Below are 18044 nucleotides of genomic sequence, written 5' to 3'. Positions count from 1 at the left end.
GTCTTTTTACTGCAATAAATGCCTTTAAAGCATTATCAGCTGAAACAGTTAATGCGAAGTATTCATCACTTTTGAAGTCTCTCTTTCAGAAAACTCTAGAAATAGGATACCATATGGGTGTGTTTGTGTGTGTCATATATGTACTTATTTAGATGCATGTTGATTTATTTAGAAATATGAATACATATGTATTAATTTAGAAATATTGGTGATGGTTAATAATATCAACTAGTAATTTATCTTGTATTTATTGGAGAATATATGTTGTATAGACGTAGAAAGTTGAATAAAGCGAGGGTTTCCGAAGGAGTTTCATGTGGAAATTAGGGATTCTTAAGAGTCAAATATACAATTTAAACTACATGAGTGTGATTTAGAAGCATGGTATTTAGAAACATGGTTCTATAGAACTGCAGATGGAAAAATATGTGTATGTTATAAATATGTATTTACATTAATAGAAACTTATTTTTAGTCTCCTTTTGGACAATGAGTGGTATTATTTTTTATGTAGTCAATATATGTTTATAGCCACATTTAGCACCACTCCCCTCTCCATAAATATTTGTTGTATATGCTATATCTTCATTCGCTCTCCTTTCTAGTTAAGTAACTTCATTTCTCACTTATGAGATTTGGGTAAATATTAGTTCTCATCTCTAAAGAGATGTGGATTTTTTTATCCAGAATTAATCACTAGTCTTAGTAACTGATTTCTGAATGTTCACATATATAGCAAAAACAAATGTAATACTCAATATGACTAATTTGCCATATGTATTAGAAATCATCTTCTTCCTTAAAGTTACTGGCCATTAGGGTGTGAGTCTTAAGCCACTATGGCTGTAGTTTCTCACAGCTCCATTTGTCTGTACATGCTGTTCTTTGCCTTAGATCTATTACTTTTGACTATTCATCTGGCAAATTCCTACTAATACTTTATTGTCAAGTCAACACTCCCTTTGTTCTTTTACCTTTCTTTCTTTCTTTCTTTCTTTCTTTCTTTCTTTCTTTCTTTCTTTCTTTTTTCTTTCTTTCTTTCTTTCTTTCTTTCTTTCTTTCTTTCTTTCCTTCTTTCTTTCTTTCTTTCTTTCTTTCTTTCTTTCTTTCTTTCTTCTTTCTTTTTTTTTTGAGGGGAGTTGACACATAATGTTACATTAGTTTCAAGTGTATAGCATAGTGATATATTCAATAGAGGACGGATATCCAAAAATATATAAACAACATATAGACTTAATATCCGCCAAAAAACAATCCGAATTAAAAATAGGTAAGGACCTGAACAGACATTTTTCTAAAGACAGTCTTGCTTTATTTAAAAGATATATAATAAGGAATTTTTTCTATCTAGGCATGAGTTTTTCATTGTCTATATTTCTGACTTATGCTTTACCTTCATTATAATATAAACAATGAATAATTATCTTGTTCATGTGCTTTTTTTATAATATTGATTTTTATATATGTAATATTAAAAAGTGATAAGAGAAAAATAAAATAAGATGTGATAATGGATTTTTTTTTTTTTATTCCTGAGAGACGCACAGAGAGAGAGAGAGAGAGAGAGAGAGAGAGAGGCAGAGACACAGGCAGAGGGAGAAGCAGGCTCCATGCAGGGAGCCCGACGTGGGACTCGATCCAGGGTCTCCAGGATCACTCCCTGGACCGAAGGTGGCACTAAACCACTGAGCGACCCGGGCTGCCCTGATAATGGATAAATTACGATCAAGATGGTATTCTGATTAAATTGTTTGAGGACTACACTCTTTTGCCTTTATTAAGATGCATACTACTAAGAATTCAAAGATAGGATATTAAAATAATACAATCATATTTAACACAGTTAATATTTCTAATGACCAGAGATGATATATAGAATAGTCAGCATAGTTTATGTGAACAGTTTATTGATTCCAACCTAGGTGGCCAAGACAGCCTGGAGAATTCATTCTCTGCTTTCTACATGAGATAATGAACCAGAGCGATGGTTTTTGCTGAGGTGGAACTTCTCATTTATGAAAAAAAGTGTGAAATAAGTTACTGCAAGCTTTTTCCGGGAACTACAATTTGTGTGAAGCTGTATATTAAATGAGAGGAAGGTAACACATTCTGATGAAGCCCTGAGTCAAGCTTCCATTAGGAATTTGTTTGATGGGTATATCTAGAATGTTCTCAGTGTCTGTCTGTTGAGATCCCCTAGAAGCCAATATAGCACCAAATTCTAGACTGGGGATTCTAGAGAATGATCTCATATTTAAAATGATCTTACAGAAACAAAACAGATAAACATAGGGGAAGGAGGGAGAGAAAGAGAGGCAAACCCTAAAGCAGACACTTAACTACAGAGAACAAGTTAAGAGTTGCTGGAGGGGAGATGGGTTGGAGGAGGGTGGAGGGGACGCGGTGGGAGGAATGGAGGATGGGTATGAAGCACTGGGTGTTGTACATAAGTGATGAATCACTAAATGACATACCTGAAACTAGTATTACCCTATATGTTAACTAACTAGAATTTAAATAAAAACTTGAAATTACTTAAAAAAAACAAGATTTTACAAAGCAAAATTCCACACATGTGAGAAAATCGTTATAACAGATTGTATGTTATAATAGAACTAACAAAAGTATCATTTAAAAAAATAATTTCTTTAAACAAAATGGAAAAAATGGAATAACCAATCTGTAATACTTAAAAATTAACACATGTGAGGCTCAAAAATGAAGTAAGGATATTCATAAATAAAAAAAACTAGTAAATATTAACCTGGCAGACATTAAAGAAGAAGAGAAAATATGAAAAAAATAAATAAAAGTCTTAGAAATGATAAATGTAGTTATTGAAATTTAAACTCCAAGCCAAGAAATTACTAAACATAATCTTTTACTAATTAACTAATTACTAAACATAATTTTTTACATAATTGCTAAAAAACTTATCTTTTTTTAAAGTGAATATAGGGACGCCTGGGTGGCTCAGCAGTTGAGTCTATGTCTTCGGCTCAGGAAATGATCCTGGATTCCCGGGATCAAGTCCCCCAACCGTCTTCCTGCCTGGAGCCTGCTTCTCCCTCTGCCTATGTCTCTGCCTCTCTCTCTGTGTCTTTTATGAATGAATAAATAAAATCTTTAAAAAAAATAAGTGAAAAAAAATAAAAATAAAAAAAATAAGTGAATATTAAAAAAAAAAAGCTAAAGTTGAGGGTGCCTAGGTAGCTCAGTCAGATAAGTGTCTCTTGATTTCAGCTCAGGTCATGATCTCAGGGTTGTAAGATTGAGTCCCACATGGGGCTCCACACTGGGCATGCAGCATGCTTGAGAGTCTCACTCTTTCTACCCCCTCACCCCCCAAAAAATAAAAGAAAAACTAAACATCTTGGAAATGAAAAACAGTCAATAAAATTTAAACTTTAGACTTGATGTTGTCAAATAATAAATTAAAAGGCTGTCCTGAGAAATTAACCTAGATAAATTACAGCATAGATAGAAAAAAGAGATTAATAAGAATATGAGAATATAATAAATAAGAGACTTGCAGAGTTGTTGGAGGATCTAACATAAGTCAAGTAGATATTTAAGGAGGGGAAAATAGGTGCACTATCAGAGGAAAATATTACTAGAAGTAATGGCTGATTGTTTTCCAGAGTTAAAAGTGTATGTAAAATATTAGATTAAGAATTAAAATTTTATTCTAGAAACCAAACAAGAAAACCAAAACATTTGACGACTATGATATAAAACTAAAAGCTGCCACAAGGTAAAGATAGATAATCCAGAAAGGAACAATGTTTTGACAGACAGCCAGTTTCTTAGGAGCACCAATAGATGCTTTTGAAGCCCTGGGAAAATAAACAGCTGAACTAGAATTGTATGCACAGGTGAACTGTAGTTATACTGAAGAATGACATGAAGACAAAGGCATATGGGATGTTGGGATGTGACAGATCGGATGGTCAGAGACCTTAAACAGCAGAGCCAGGGAAGGTCTTTCATGTTAAGTCAATATGGCCTGAATGATGATAGATTTCTTATTAGCAACAACATATAATAGAAGATAATAAAGAATTATGATCAAACTACTGAGTAACATAAAAACTGGGGCTAAGACTTTGACTATGTGTTCTAGGATCAGTGATCTCATCCAAAGCAGTCCTAAGTACTATTAAAATGATCATTTTTTTAAATTTTTTTTTTATTTATTTATGATAGTCACACAGAGAGAGAGAGAGGCAGAGACACAGGCAGAGGGAGAAGCAGGCTCCATGCACCGGGAGCCCGACGTGGGATTCGATCCCGGGTCTCCAGGATCGCACCCTGGGCCAAAGGCAGGCGCTAAACCGCTGCGCCACCCAGGGTTCCCTAAAATGATCAATTTAAAAGAGGAAGCAAGCTCATGAGAATGTTTGCTGGAGTGCAAATTTCTATGACAGGAACAATGTTAAGATCTTTGAAAAAAAACTACATTAATTAGTTGAAAAGTAAGAACAAATAAGTCATTGGTAGACATGGAGAAAACATAAGATCAGATGAAATAAACGTGTTTGGATTAACACACATGCTGTCCTACTATTGCTTAAATTCTAAAAGTCTGTTGTTCTAGGGTGCCCAGTGGCTTAGTCGATTGAGTATGACTCTTGGTTTCAGCTCACTTAGATCACGATCTCAGGGTACTGGGATGGAGCCCCATATCTGCCTCTGTGTTCAGCCAGGAGTCTGCTTGTCTCTCCCTCCTTCTCTTCTGTTCTCTCTCCCTCTCTCTGTCAAAATAAATAATTAAAAAAAATAAATAAACTGTGTTATAACTTGGGAATCTATCAATAAGACATAATTCCAGGAATTTCAATAATAAACTTTAAAAACATAGAGAAAGAAGAAAATGATTTTTAAAAGTAATTTACACTCTCATTAGAGAGGGAAGCACTGAGAAATGCCTAAATTTTTCTTCAGCATGGCCTGGAAAGTAATTTTCTGTACATAGATTTAATGTACTAAAAAATAGTTTCGGGATCCCTGGGTGGCTCAGTGCTTTGGCGCCTGCCTTTGGCCCAGGGCGCGATCCTGGAGACCCGGAATCGAATCCCACGTCAGGCTCCCAGTGCATGGAGCCTGCTTCTCCCTCTGCCTGTGTCTCTGCCTCTCTCTCTCTCTCTGTATGACTCTCATAAATAAATAATAAAAAAATTTAAAAAATAGTTTCTTCATTAATTTATAGAATAAATATTTGGCATCTAAAACTGTTCTTTTTTCAGGCATCGGGGACACAATATGACACAAATTAACAGAAATATTTTCTCATGGGATCTATAATCTGAACAATAGGATAGAGGGAGATAGGCAATAAACTAAGTAAGTAAACTATAGGTTAGATTATGGTAAATGCTACATAAAAAATATGAAAGCAAGAAAGAGGAATAGAGCATATTAAGGATGGGAAAATAAAACTTAGATGGAATGGCCAGAAAAGGCTTCATTCAAAAGGTGATAGTAAATTATGACCTAAAGAATGAAAGGATGCCATGAAGCTGTCCTCTTTTATTTTCATCATTCGGGCTTTATGTTCCACATAATTCCACAATTCATTTCACTCCTGTGTCACAGCCACATTTTCAGAGCATGCTAATTTTTTTTTTCCACTCTAGAAATTCTACCTGGAAAGCTTTCCTTCAAATTTTGTTAAAATATGACATTATCAGTTATATGCAATTTTCTATCTTGCCGTGTAATGTTGTTATAAGAATTTAAGAAATACAGCCTACTATTTTAAGTGCTACCTATGCTTTAAGACACAGTTGAAAATCTCTTTGCACCCAAACTCTTTCATATATTATTAGGAGGAAATTTTTTGGCTTCTATTACTGCTAATTATTTATCTGCCTGTTTCCTACATTAGATTGGAAACTGTACCCCTTCGTCATCCTTATATCCAACAAGTATAGTCAAGTCCTCTGTTAATAGTAGGAGCCAAACCATTGCTAGAACAGGAGAAGCCAGAGACAGAGAAGTTACCAAAATTCCTGGAAAATAGCTGCAGGGAGAAGGCCCTTGGAAGGTGTTGAGTAGTGTTATTAGATGTATACAGTCAATCTACAGAAACCCAGCAGAAAGGCCAGCAGAAAATAAGTACATGACTTCACTTCTTGCCATATTTCTCACCAATGGCTTTATATATTTAAGTCGAATCCAGAGAAGAACAAGAGTCCTGTTGATACAGTTCATCAAATCAGCTCCTCTGGGCACAAAGCAGTGTTGACAACAGTGGAGAACAGATCCAGAGGGCAAAACAAGATATGCACCATTTGTGTCCATATTAAATCAGGAGAATACTTCATATTCATGAGCTCAACTAATATTCTTGAAGTATTATTTGGATATGTAGAGGAAAATATATAAAGCCACAAAATTTGAGTATGGATCCCCAGTCAACATTATAAACCATGGTGAGACATAGGATCTATCATTATCATGTGTATTTTACATATTTCATATCTATAATTGCAAACTTTTTTCCACAACACTTATACTGTTAAGTCTAGTGATATTCTATTGCTTCAACTTTACTTTTAATATCTAACAATTGAAAATAAAATCTGACTGTACACATTGAAACTCATCCATAAAATTGTCATTACAGTGTCTTTAACAATCTTTTTAGACAAGAGATTTATGAGTATGACATTTGTCTAATGATGTGAACGCCAATAAAATTCATAGGGAACCCGTACAATTTTAAGAGAATTTTATTGGTAGAAACACCACCAACTTGGATTTAAAAGGATAAGGAAGTAACAAATCTGAAAAAAGGGAAAAAAGCTTTTGGCTTTCTGAACTACTGAGTGAAAACAGGTTTAAAAAAATGAAAACAAAAACAAAAACAAACAAACAGAAAAATCCAAACATTTTCTTCTGGAAAAGAAGGGGTAATACAGGGAGTGGAAACAAGAGTCCTGGAAATTCATTTTCAAGCAGCAGGATCTAATGAAGGAAATAAAATCTAGTGCTAATGCCAGTGGGCCTTCTCCTTCTTTTTTTAAAAGCTTGCCGCAGCACTGTATTGAGTGGGGAGTGGAAGGTAGAGAACTTGACTCTTTAGTTCATAGTTCTTCAAATCAATACTGAACATGAGCAATTACACCAAAAAAAGAGCTGCTTCCACAACTGGACTTTATTTAGATAAAGAGATTCTGGATCTGGAGTTTGTGCCTGATGCCATAATGTGATGAGATTTTGGCAGTGGGTGGGGAGAGGATTTAGCAGGTAAGGAAGTATATGTTTTTATATTATAGAAAAGTGACATAGGATTGCAGCAGATTGTATTTTCTGAAAGAAGGCATTAGAACATTTCTAGTCTATGTATTCTTCCAGAACCTGTCATTCTTCCATCAACATGGGAATTCTATTTTGCCTTCATTTGAAATTGAGTAGTCTTGGGACTCCCGGGTGGCTCAGTGGTTCAGAATCAAGTCCTTGCATCTGGTTCCCTGGGAGGAGCCTGCTTCTCCTTCTGCCTAGCCTCTGCTTCTCCCTCTCTCTGTGTGTCTCATGAATAAATAAATAAAATCAGAAAGAAAGAAAGAAAGAAAGAAAGAAAGAAAGAAAGAAAGAAAGAAAGAAAGAAAGAAAGAAAAAAGAAAGAAAGAAAGAAAGAAATTGAGCAGCCTTTGTCAGTGCACTGGTCAATAGATTACATCAACAGTGATGTTACCTGACTTCTGATGTCAAGTCATAAGAGCTGATATGACTTCTGCTTGGAGCTCTTAACTGGGATGGTTGGAATCAAACTTCTGTGTTGTAAGGAAGCTTATGTCATATGAAGGTTTCTTTTTTTTTTTTCTAATATCTCCAGCTATAGAGCCAGATGGCAGCCAGCATCAGCCTCCAGGTATATGAGTGAGCAAACCTTCAGATGGTTCTAGACTCCAGACTTTGAATGGTACCAGTTGACACTGAATGGAGCAGAAGACTACTTCTGTCTGGTGAACACTGACCAAATTGCAGATTGGTGGACAAAATAAATGTTGCTTTAAGCCATTAAGTTTCAAGATTGTTTATTATATCATAATAGATAACTAGAACAATTTGCATATTGTAAACTCTCAATACGTATTAGCAGCTATTTTGTAAAGATAGAATCAGTGTTCTTTTCTTTCTTTTAAAGATTTATTTATTTATTTTAGAGAGACAGAAAGAGAGAGAGTTGGGAGAGGGGTAGGGAAAGAGAGTCTCAGGAAGACTCCCTACTGAGCTTGGAGCCCAATAGATGGCACGATCTCATGCCACTAAGATCATGACCCGAGCTAAAATCAAGAGTTGGACACTTGACCTACTGAGCCACCCAGGCACCCCAGTGTTCTTTTCTGTGACTCCAAAACATATATTTTTAATCCCTATGCTATAAACCACATCACTTCTCCTACTCAGTATCATCAACAAATTTCACTTATTAAGTTCCAATGTGCTCAGGTACTATGCAAAGATAACCAAACCTTTGTCTAGATGTGACTACTTCCTGGGGTAGGAGGTGGAAGTCAAGCTATATAAAGTAGCAGGTTAAACCCCCCCAAAATGGTATACGAATTATCAGATTGTTTTGTGATCAATTTCAACAAGAAGAAAGGGATAGAGAGACAATACCCAGCTGTAAGTATCCCCATAGCAAATAGACTTTGAGCTCCCTGAGGGCAGAGACTCTTCATTGTTCAATTCAGTGTCCCCCCAAATCACAGTGCCTCACACATAGTAGGTGCCCAATAAATAGGTAATGAATCCATGGTTTCAGGGCAAAACAAGTGAGCAACAGGCTCAACCCTTGAGTGCAGAAAGTTTTTGCTGATGAGAACTTTGGAACTCATCTCATGGGAACCTCTTGTTTTCTAAAGGACACTGAGGTGCATAGAATAAAGTGAACTACCTATGTGTGGGTTCATGTGTGGTTTAGTTCGTTCAGGCCAATCCTTAGAAAAAGTCTCAACTGTCTGCCCACTTGTTAGTATTTATCTTTGAGATTATAATCACACATCAACAGTGTGATTCTCAGTCTGAGTACCTGTACTACATTTTCTTCCTGGCTTCTTCCAATTAGTTTAAGAGAAAATAGTTGCTCTTTGCTTTCTCAACAAAATCATTGATAAGTTTTGAAGTTTCCAATGTGTTTCACTAGTGCTGCAATTACTTGGGGTAAATTTTAACAATCAGCTTAAGACCCCTTCTGTGATATGCCGTTTGCTGTTTTTCCCTGCTTTTATAATTCTCTCAATTCTAGTCTCCCTTCTACATTTTACAATTGTTTGCACATTCTATAGACCTGTGATGCCTAAATGCTCCTGGGAACCCACATTTCTGATTACTTTTCTACTGCATGAAAAAGCTCCTGTGCTTTCTGGTGAAACGTTGAATTGATTTTTTTATTCTGCTTGGTATGAATAAAGCACAGTCAATCCCTTCTGGTCATTAGTGATATTTGTCCACTCTCTGCTAGACTCTCTCTCCTTGGTTTCTCTTGTCCTCAGATACAAATTCCTTTCTACCTGATTCAGAGAATTGTCAGGGATTAGTTGAGGATTACACTGTTTAAAATGCTTTCTTTCTATGGCTGTAGTTGAGTTACATTTAAACCATTTGCAAAATTTAAATAGTTTTTTTTTAAAGCAAGACACAGTTTTAGCCTTTAAATATTTTTTCACCAATTAATGCTTCATATGAATATCCTGTTTCTTTACAACATATAGCAGTGAAATAAAAGACAATTGTTCCCAAGCATTTGCTCAAGAATCTAAACATCTTTTCACTTTTGCTCTTCACCTTACTTTTTCCGTTCCCCAATCAATATAATGTTTTTCCTTCTCATTCTGAGTAGTGGTAGACCACCACATGTTTCCTAGTGAATGCTCTATGAGTAGATGAATTTACTCACTCACTTTCAGGTAAAACCATGTAAGTGTCTGATTACTCTTCCCATTCCCTTGTATTTAAAGCCTTCATCCTTTCATTTGTTCATTCTCTCTCTCTCTCTCTCTCTCCCTCTCTCTCTCTCTCTCGTTGTTAATGCCTTTTCTTCTCTGACTCAGGATGCAGTTCAAAATATTGACAGAGCCAGAAGTTGGGGAGCTGAAATGACCTAGATAAAATATCTCCTACCTTTTAAAACATAACAACTATGTAAGAGACTGTTTGGGACACATTATTTTCTAAAGAAAAGTATTCATTGGAGGTGATTTGTTTAACTTGTTTTCTGTGGGTGAGTGGTTGTTTTCTGGTTTGTTTTTAATTGCAGACATATTTCTTATATAGAGAGAGGGACTGAAACCTACAATGTTTAGTTTCATAACATTAGATTGAAGCCCCTGAATTCAATTTACTGGTGTTTCGCAAATTATGTTCAGAGGAACATTAGTTCCATGGAATATTAGCAAATGTTAGGTATTTTAAATATAAGATTTCTTGTTTACATATGTTTCAGAAATGCTGGATTAAAACAAACAGTTCTTTGGATTGTTTTTTACTGTGAATTTCTGAATCCGTTAAGATGCCAATGTGTATAGTGGTTCTCTAAACCCTATTTGAGGTTAATGTTTACAAACATTATTTGACCTCATAAAACGTTGTTCATAGGCCATATCATGAGATTAGTGTTTTGTTCAATTCATGTCAATAGAGGAACGTACCGACAATTATTTATGTGTCAAAGGAAATTCATATTAGTAATTCTAGAAAGCATTCATTTATGTTTAGTCAGAATGAAAAGATGTATAAAGGAAAGACTTCAGGTCAAATTTGATATCAACAGATAATTCTATATTTTTCTGCAGGTCTTCTGCTCATGCATATAACAATATAATTGCTCCATGTTCAAAAGAATATAATTATTCCATGTTCAAAACAATATAATTACCCCATGTTCAAAAGAATAAGTTACTTCAAGTTATAGTCTCAATATTTCCAGTCACATTTGCCAAACATTTCTCATTGCTCCAGCACTAAATAGTTTTATTTTTATTCCTCTGTCTCTGCTAGATTAACTGTTGGCCACCTAAAATGTGCTTAGATACATACCAGTTACCTTTAGAGCACTTTGGCCTTCTGGTTGGTGGGAATGTCTTAGGTCCTCTCTCCACCTTCACTGTAACTCTAGCCCAGCATGGCAGGAAACTCTTGGAGAAGATCATAACCCAGAAGCAGAAGTTGTTATTCAGGTACTAGTGTGTCTCCTTCTGTCTCTATAGATGATGTCATTAACCTACTGAGGATGTCCAAGACCCCATTTCCACTCCTTTTACATCTATGTGTCTATGTTTCAGCCACACTCTGCCCCCCTACTCTTTTCATTTTCCCTCCATTTATACTTGGTTGACAAATATCTTTTCATTCAAGTTTCCCTTAAAATGAGACTTCTAAGTATTTCCCAATGCTCCAACCTAAAAGCTATCAATTCCATCTCACTTTTTCAATAGTCCTTAGACTTCTTTTCTATCTTAACTACATCATCTATTGCTAGACAAAAAGAAACATACTTTTTTTTATTTTAGAGATTTTATTTATGTATTTATTTATTTATTTATTTATTTATTTATTTATTTATTTGAGAGAGAGCAAGAGTGAGAGGGAACATAGAGAGAGAAGGAGAAAGAGAATCAGACTGGCGGCTGAGCAAGGAGCCAGATGTGGGACTCGATCCAAGGACCCTGAGATCATGACCAGAGTAGAAGGCAGATGCTTACCCCACTGAGCCACTCAGGTGCCCTGAAACATATCTTTAAAAAAAATTATTACCATGACTTCACCTCGTCCAACATGTATAGGAATTAAGTAAATTATTAATATATTAATTGGAACTTATTTTATTCAAGAAAGTTTTTATTCCTTGTTTTCCATTTGAAGATACAGTTTCCTTCTTAAGTATTAGCATCTTTGCTTTTTATGTCCTTTTTTTGGTTTTGTTTTGTTTCTCTCATAAGAGATTTCAAGCTTTTATTACTCAACATGACAACTGAAGAAAAAGGAATAATTTTTATAGATAGTTTTCATTAGCAAATGATTGCAAAGTGCTTTTCAAGTATAAAGTGCTAAAATACATGTTGTGAAATAATACTCAATATAATTGAAGTGGAGCACAATTACCTAGTGCCATGAAAAATAAAACGGTATTAGGATTTAAGGCACCACTTCTTTCAATCTCTACAAACACTTTTCCTCTAAATATCACATGCATATTTAATCATTCGTTTATAGACACTAAATAACTCATTCTTACTGTTATTCATATCATATATGCTAGGCTTTTGCCAATCTGGGTTCTCATTTTAGAAATACACCCATCTTATAACAAAATCCATTCTTTAATACTTAAGAGACTTTCATTTTTCCCTAGAAGATAATCATGTCACTCAAATCACTGTTATATTATGATTTTATGATTAGAATTAAAAATGTTATTTTAATTTTACAACCATTATATATCATTCCTATATTAAATCTAAGGCTATTCAAACTAAGCAAATAATCCTCAAGGATGGAATTTATGTATATCTAGAAGATAAAAAAACTGCTTTATAACTTTTTTAAGAACCTTAGTGTAGAGATGTGTTCGATTGGGAAATATATGTGTAATCATTGCTTTAAAATGGTAAGGGACTTTTTTATTTTTTTTTATTTTTTATAAATTTATTTTTTATTGGTGTTCAATTTTCCGACATATAGAATAACACCCAGTGCTCATCTCGTCAAATGTCCACCTCAGTGCCCGTCACCCCGTCACCCTCACCCCCTGCCCACCTCCCCTTCCACCACCCCTAGTTCGTTTCGAGAGTTAGGAGTCTTTCATGTGCTGTCTAAGGGACATTTTTTAGAATGAAAGTTTACTGAGTGAGTGACATAAAAATTGAATTCCACAATGAGCATTATTTCTATTTTCACAAAGAACTATTTTATTTATTTTAAAACTTATGACAGTCACAAGATATTATCTGAAATTTATAGAAAACGCTTGGAAAGTGACTAGCCCCTGAATGATATTAGTAAATTCATTAATTATCAAATCGATACATTTTCAAACTTGATTTATAGAATCTGTTAAATACAAGAGACTCTAGGGTTCATCATCTGAGTCAATATTGCATCTGAAGGAGAATCTTTTCTATGCTGCCATTGATAATTGCTGCCGAACATTTCCAAAGTTGAAATCTCTATTTTTCTATTTGCTTATTTGTCCTGTTTGTTTTTGCAGTTTGTAATCTTGTACATTTTAGTGTACATTTGGCCTAATTGTGTCTTCATATAATGCCTGTTACTGAAAGTATATAGAGTAAGTCAAACCTGTTTTGTCACATAAAGGTCTTTCAAAATATAGAGCAAGTTAAAAAAAAAAAAGATAGACGTTTAAATGTGAATTTCAGATAACAATAACTTTTTACTATAAATAGGCCCCATGTATTTTCACATGCAGTGTTGGACAGCTTAAAATAGCTACAAAATTATTCACTGTTTTTCTAAAATTTAGATTTGACTTGGAATTCTGTATTTTCTCTGGCAAACCTATTCAAAGACAGTTTCTTATTGTAATATCTTTCTAGTCTCTTTAGGTTTAGGCTAAATACACAAATTTAGCAGCTTTATGTGCTTTTAAGACTCATAATCACTCTTGAAATGTTACATTTATGACCACATGAAATTACTACCATCATTAAGCATAGTCCAGACTGAAAAAGACTGTTGGGTTGTGACTTTCTTGAATCCTTTATCAATGTAGTTTAAGATTCAACATGTCTTTTTATTTGTTTTCTTCCTTGAATTTTTGTAAAAGTGTTATAATGATGATACACATTATTCCCATGCCAACTGGAACACTAACTATTATGTCTACCCTCATGGTATCATCCCATCATGCTATATATATGCCATAGATTTTGAACCTAAATGCATCACTCTCTACTTAGTCTTCATCTTTAACCCAAACCAAATAATTTTAGCTGGGATATTTTCCATTACCAAAAATGTTTTTTGCTTTTCAAACATTTCATGATCACTGACTGCCTTTATGCAGAGCACTACCTTATTGCTTTTAAAATACAATTAATTTTTTGAAATATTCATCTTTTCAAATAATTCTCAGGAACATAGTCATCTTGTAATATTCAAGTTTTATACACATGAACTAGTAAATCATGGTTAAAATATTTTATTATTATTATTACATTCCCTTTACATTATTTTTTATAGTTTTTATTTTAATGAAGAGATGTGTAGAACCTGAGTTTATATTTCCTGAAAATTATTTTACATAAGAGTAGTTCCACATTATGATGCCCAATTATTGAGAAAATGTTTTAATTGTGCTCACATCCCTCATGATTACACAAATCTGTTACTTTTGGCAATTTATAGAAAATTGTAGGGGATCCCTGGGTGGCGCAGCGGTTTGGCGCCTGCCTTTGGCCCAGGGCGCGATCCTGGAGACCCGGGATCGAATCCCACGTCGGGCTCCCGGTGCATGGAGCCTGCTTCTCCCTCTGCCTGTGTCTCTGGCTCTGTCTCTGCCTGTGTCTCTGGCTCTGTCTCTCCTTCTATCTCTCAAGAATAAATAAATAAAATCTTAAAAAAAAAAAAAAAAAAAATTTAAAAAAAAAGAAAATTGTATACTCTAGGCCACAAACTACAGGTATATGAAGATATTTTAATAGGTAAATAATCTACAATTAACATTAGATAACTATTTATTGAAAATTTTGGCAGGAGATGGACACCTGGATGGCTTAGTCAGTTAAATGTCTGCCTTCAGCTCAAGTTGTGATCTGGGGGTCCTGGATTGAGCCTCAGGTCAGGCTCCCTGCATAGCAGGAAGTTTGTTTGCTCTCTCTCTCTCTGCCCCTCCCCCCTGCTTGGGCTTTTCCTTTCTCAAATAAATAAATAAAATCTTCTTTTAAAAAATGAAAATATTATCAGGAGGGTGATGAAATAGCCATTAGATTTGTTTTTCTTTTGTTAAACAACTTGTATGTATAACTTATAATGTATAGATGGTTAGTTCATATTTTTGTGGCTTGGAAATTATGTAAAAGCTACTAAAATACTCCAATACAGACTTCCCTATATTCTGTTAATTTCTGATGGTAGGTTAAAATTATATTTTGGTATTATTAAAACTGGATTCTTAAAATATATTTACCTGGCAGATGGAAATCTAATCAAATTTCAACTACATATAAGTTTTCTAGTAACAACCCTGTAGGATTGAAACACAGAAGTGAGCCATTTGGAATACCTCTGTGAATAATTTGTTAGGCAGCAATTTCAAAGCTTTCACAGCTCTAATATAAATTTAAAATGAATTTTGGTAAACATATTGAGGTTATGTGAAAGTTAATGCATTTTTAAACAGATAATCCTACCTTTCTGAATAGAACATCAATTGCTTGGAAGCAGGATAAGAAATCAGTTTTAGATTTTGCTTTCTGATGGTTCAAATAATATCACAAATAACTGTATTTTGAGAGACAGAAAAATAGACCAAAAGTTATGATTTTTCATTGGACTTATACATTACCTAAAATCCAAAATTTAATGCTCACTTATCGGGATATATACTAGAATCAGTTTCAAAGATGGTTCTAATACTGTTTGATATATTACCCAAATCCTTGATGGAGACAACAAAATTTAAATAGCATAGCCCACCAGTTATATTCCACTATTGACTTTTGTTGAATCATCTTTGGATATGTCAAGAATTTACCATTCTCGGTTGTCAAAGGAAAATCGCAACAGATGGAGTTAAGCAGGCAAGGAAGACTTTTTTCTGGGCTATTGCAATAGGGGAGAGACGTAGAATTCAACTCCATGAAACAAAAGGTGTTGGTGCGGGGAGAGGGAGTTTTTAGCACTGGGGTGAGTTGGTAGAAAAATATTGGAGGACATAATTAGTGGAGATTGATAAATATGTTGAGGCCATCTGTGTTTGCTAATTGTAGCTTACTAAGTTAGATGCCTACCCTTCCACAGTGCCTGGGAGGGAGGGGCACTATTTCCTTCAATGGTTACATTTCAAAGGGATGGCTCCCAGATCCCTGAGGAAAACATGGGTCATAAAACTGGTAACAGCTAGGAGAAGATTCACACTGAAAGGAAGCAGTGAAGGAATTTGTAATTAAATTTTCTAAAATAGACAGTCTAAGAAAAGCTAGATCAGAGGCCTAAGTCAGGGAGAAGGCTGTGCAAAGTTTAACCAAGATGATGGAAAGGTTAAGACTATGTTCATTCTGTTAAAAAATATATATAACAGTCCACGTCTAAAACCCCTCAGTTTGCTTACTATATCATAGATATGTCTCTTGCATATTTATGAAACATGAAAAATATATTAATTATAGAATGAACCAAAGAAGACCATTTAACAAAGGATCTCCAGTTTTTGCTAATCAAGCACTAACATTTTGGTTATTCTTTCCTAGCCAGTAGAAGATTTATTTCATCAGCATCTTCTAAAGAGAGTATATGATATTATAAAGCTGGTGACATATTTAATAGTGTTCCTCATAAGACTACTATGAAATCCTTGAAATATATGTTTTTCTTATAGTTCTATGCTCTGAGATTGCTATGACCTATTTTAGCTACCCAGATACTAGAATTCCAATTTCCAATAATTTTTATTTTAGTTATACCTAAAAGGTAATAATACAAAGACAAACTGCCAGAAAAGAGTTTTAGCCTATTTTTAAATTTGATAAAGAGCACATTATAACCTTGGACCTTACTGTAGATTATTTCTCATCTCACATTTCATATTGATAAGGGTCCAACAATTCATGTAATTGAATAATAATTATATCCAAAACTTAGTGCTTAAAATTTATATCATCTGTATGACAGGCATATCCACATTTTACATGTGAGGAAACTGAGGCAGAGAGTAATTAATTAACTTGTCCAAAGTCACACACCATGCCATGCTTCATTGAAGACTGAAGGAGATTTGATGCTAAGTTGCCTGTATCAGAGACTGAGGGCCACCCTTAAAAAGGTCTCATTGCCCTCTATGAAGAATTTTTCTGCAGTTATTTCTAACTATTTTGACAGTGACCTTTCCATATCTGGAGTACCTTTGGAAATGTACCTATTTTCTACATTATACAATTGGTTGTTCTTGTTAGGTTAAAGATCTAGCTCTCTTGCTTCCTGTCCCATGCACTTTTGATATTATTCAAGTTTTATCCCTGTGGCTATTGCATTTCCTTTTTTATTTGCTTCTGTTATTCTTTTCACAACCTATCTACTAGCAAGTGATCTCTAGACAGAATTTAATCAAGCACTTGTATGTCGGGACTTCCTCAAGTTTCACTAGCTGTGCCAAACCATTCTCTACTACTTCCAGCTTTCTTAAAGCAGAAATTGAGTAACATCACCTGGTAGAGATGGGGGTGAAGCAAGCTATTAGAATCCAATGAGTAGAGTCTGGGAATTGGCCAATTTTGCTGCTAAACATCCACAGTGCATAGGACAACACCCCACTTGCCAGCATGGCACCTGCTTGGTTCTCACTCGAGCCTCAGTGAAGGCTTATTCACAGTTATGAAACCACATGGGCCAATATGGGGTTTCTCACACCCATCCACACTCACCCATAGTGGTGAAAACAAAATACATGGTAGATAAGATAAATAATGATTTATAATGTGTTATAGGACTGTCTGCAAGACCCTCCTCCCTTTCCTCTGTTACTTGGGGAACCCATGCTTAACAATTGTGTCTCAATCTATTTATTCTTTTTCATCTTGGAGTGTTCTCTTGCCACCTGTCTTCTTTCCTCACCCACCTCACTTCCCAAATATCTCAGCTGCTGCTGATAGAGACTTTTATAGAGCTGGTACTTATCCTCCTCTGGCACTGTCACATTCCACTAATATCACTTATTTCCCCACCAGTGGAGGCTTCAGCTTACTACTAGTTCTTAGCACAGCACACATTAATATAAGTAATCAACAGGTGCTCACTGAATGAATGAATGAATGAATGAAGACAATAAGTATTCTAAAAAATGAGGAAAAGGGAAAAATAGA

This window comes from Vulpes lagopus, chromosome 16, assembly GCF_018345385.1.
Source record: "Vulpes lagopus strain Blue_001 chromosome 16, ASM1834538v1, whole genome shotgun sequence".
NCBI classification, from domain to species: domain Eukaryota; kingdom Metazoa; phylum Chordata; class Mammalia; order Carnivora; family Canidae; genus Vulpes; species Vulpes lagopus.
This window is presented reverse-complemented; position numbering follows the sequence as displayed.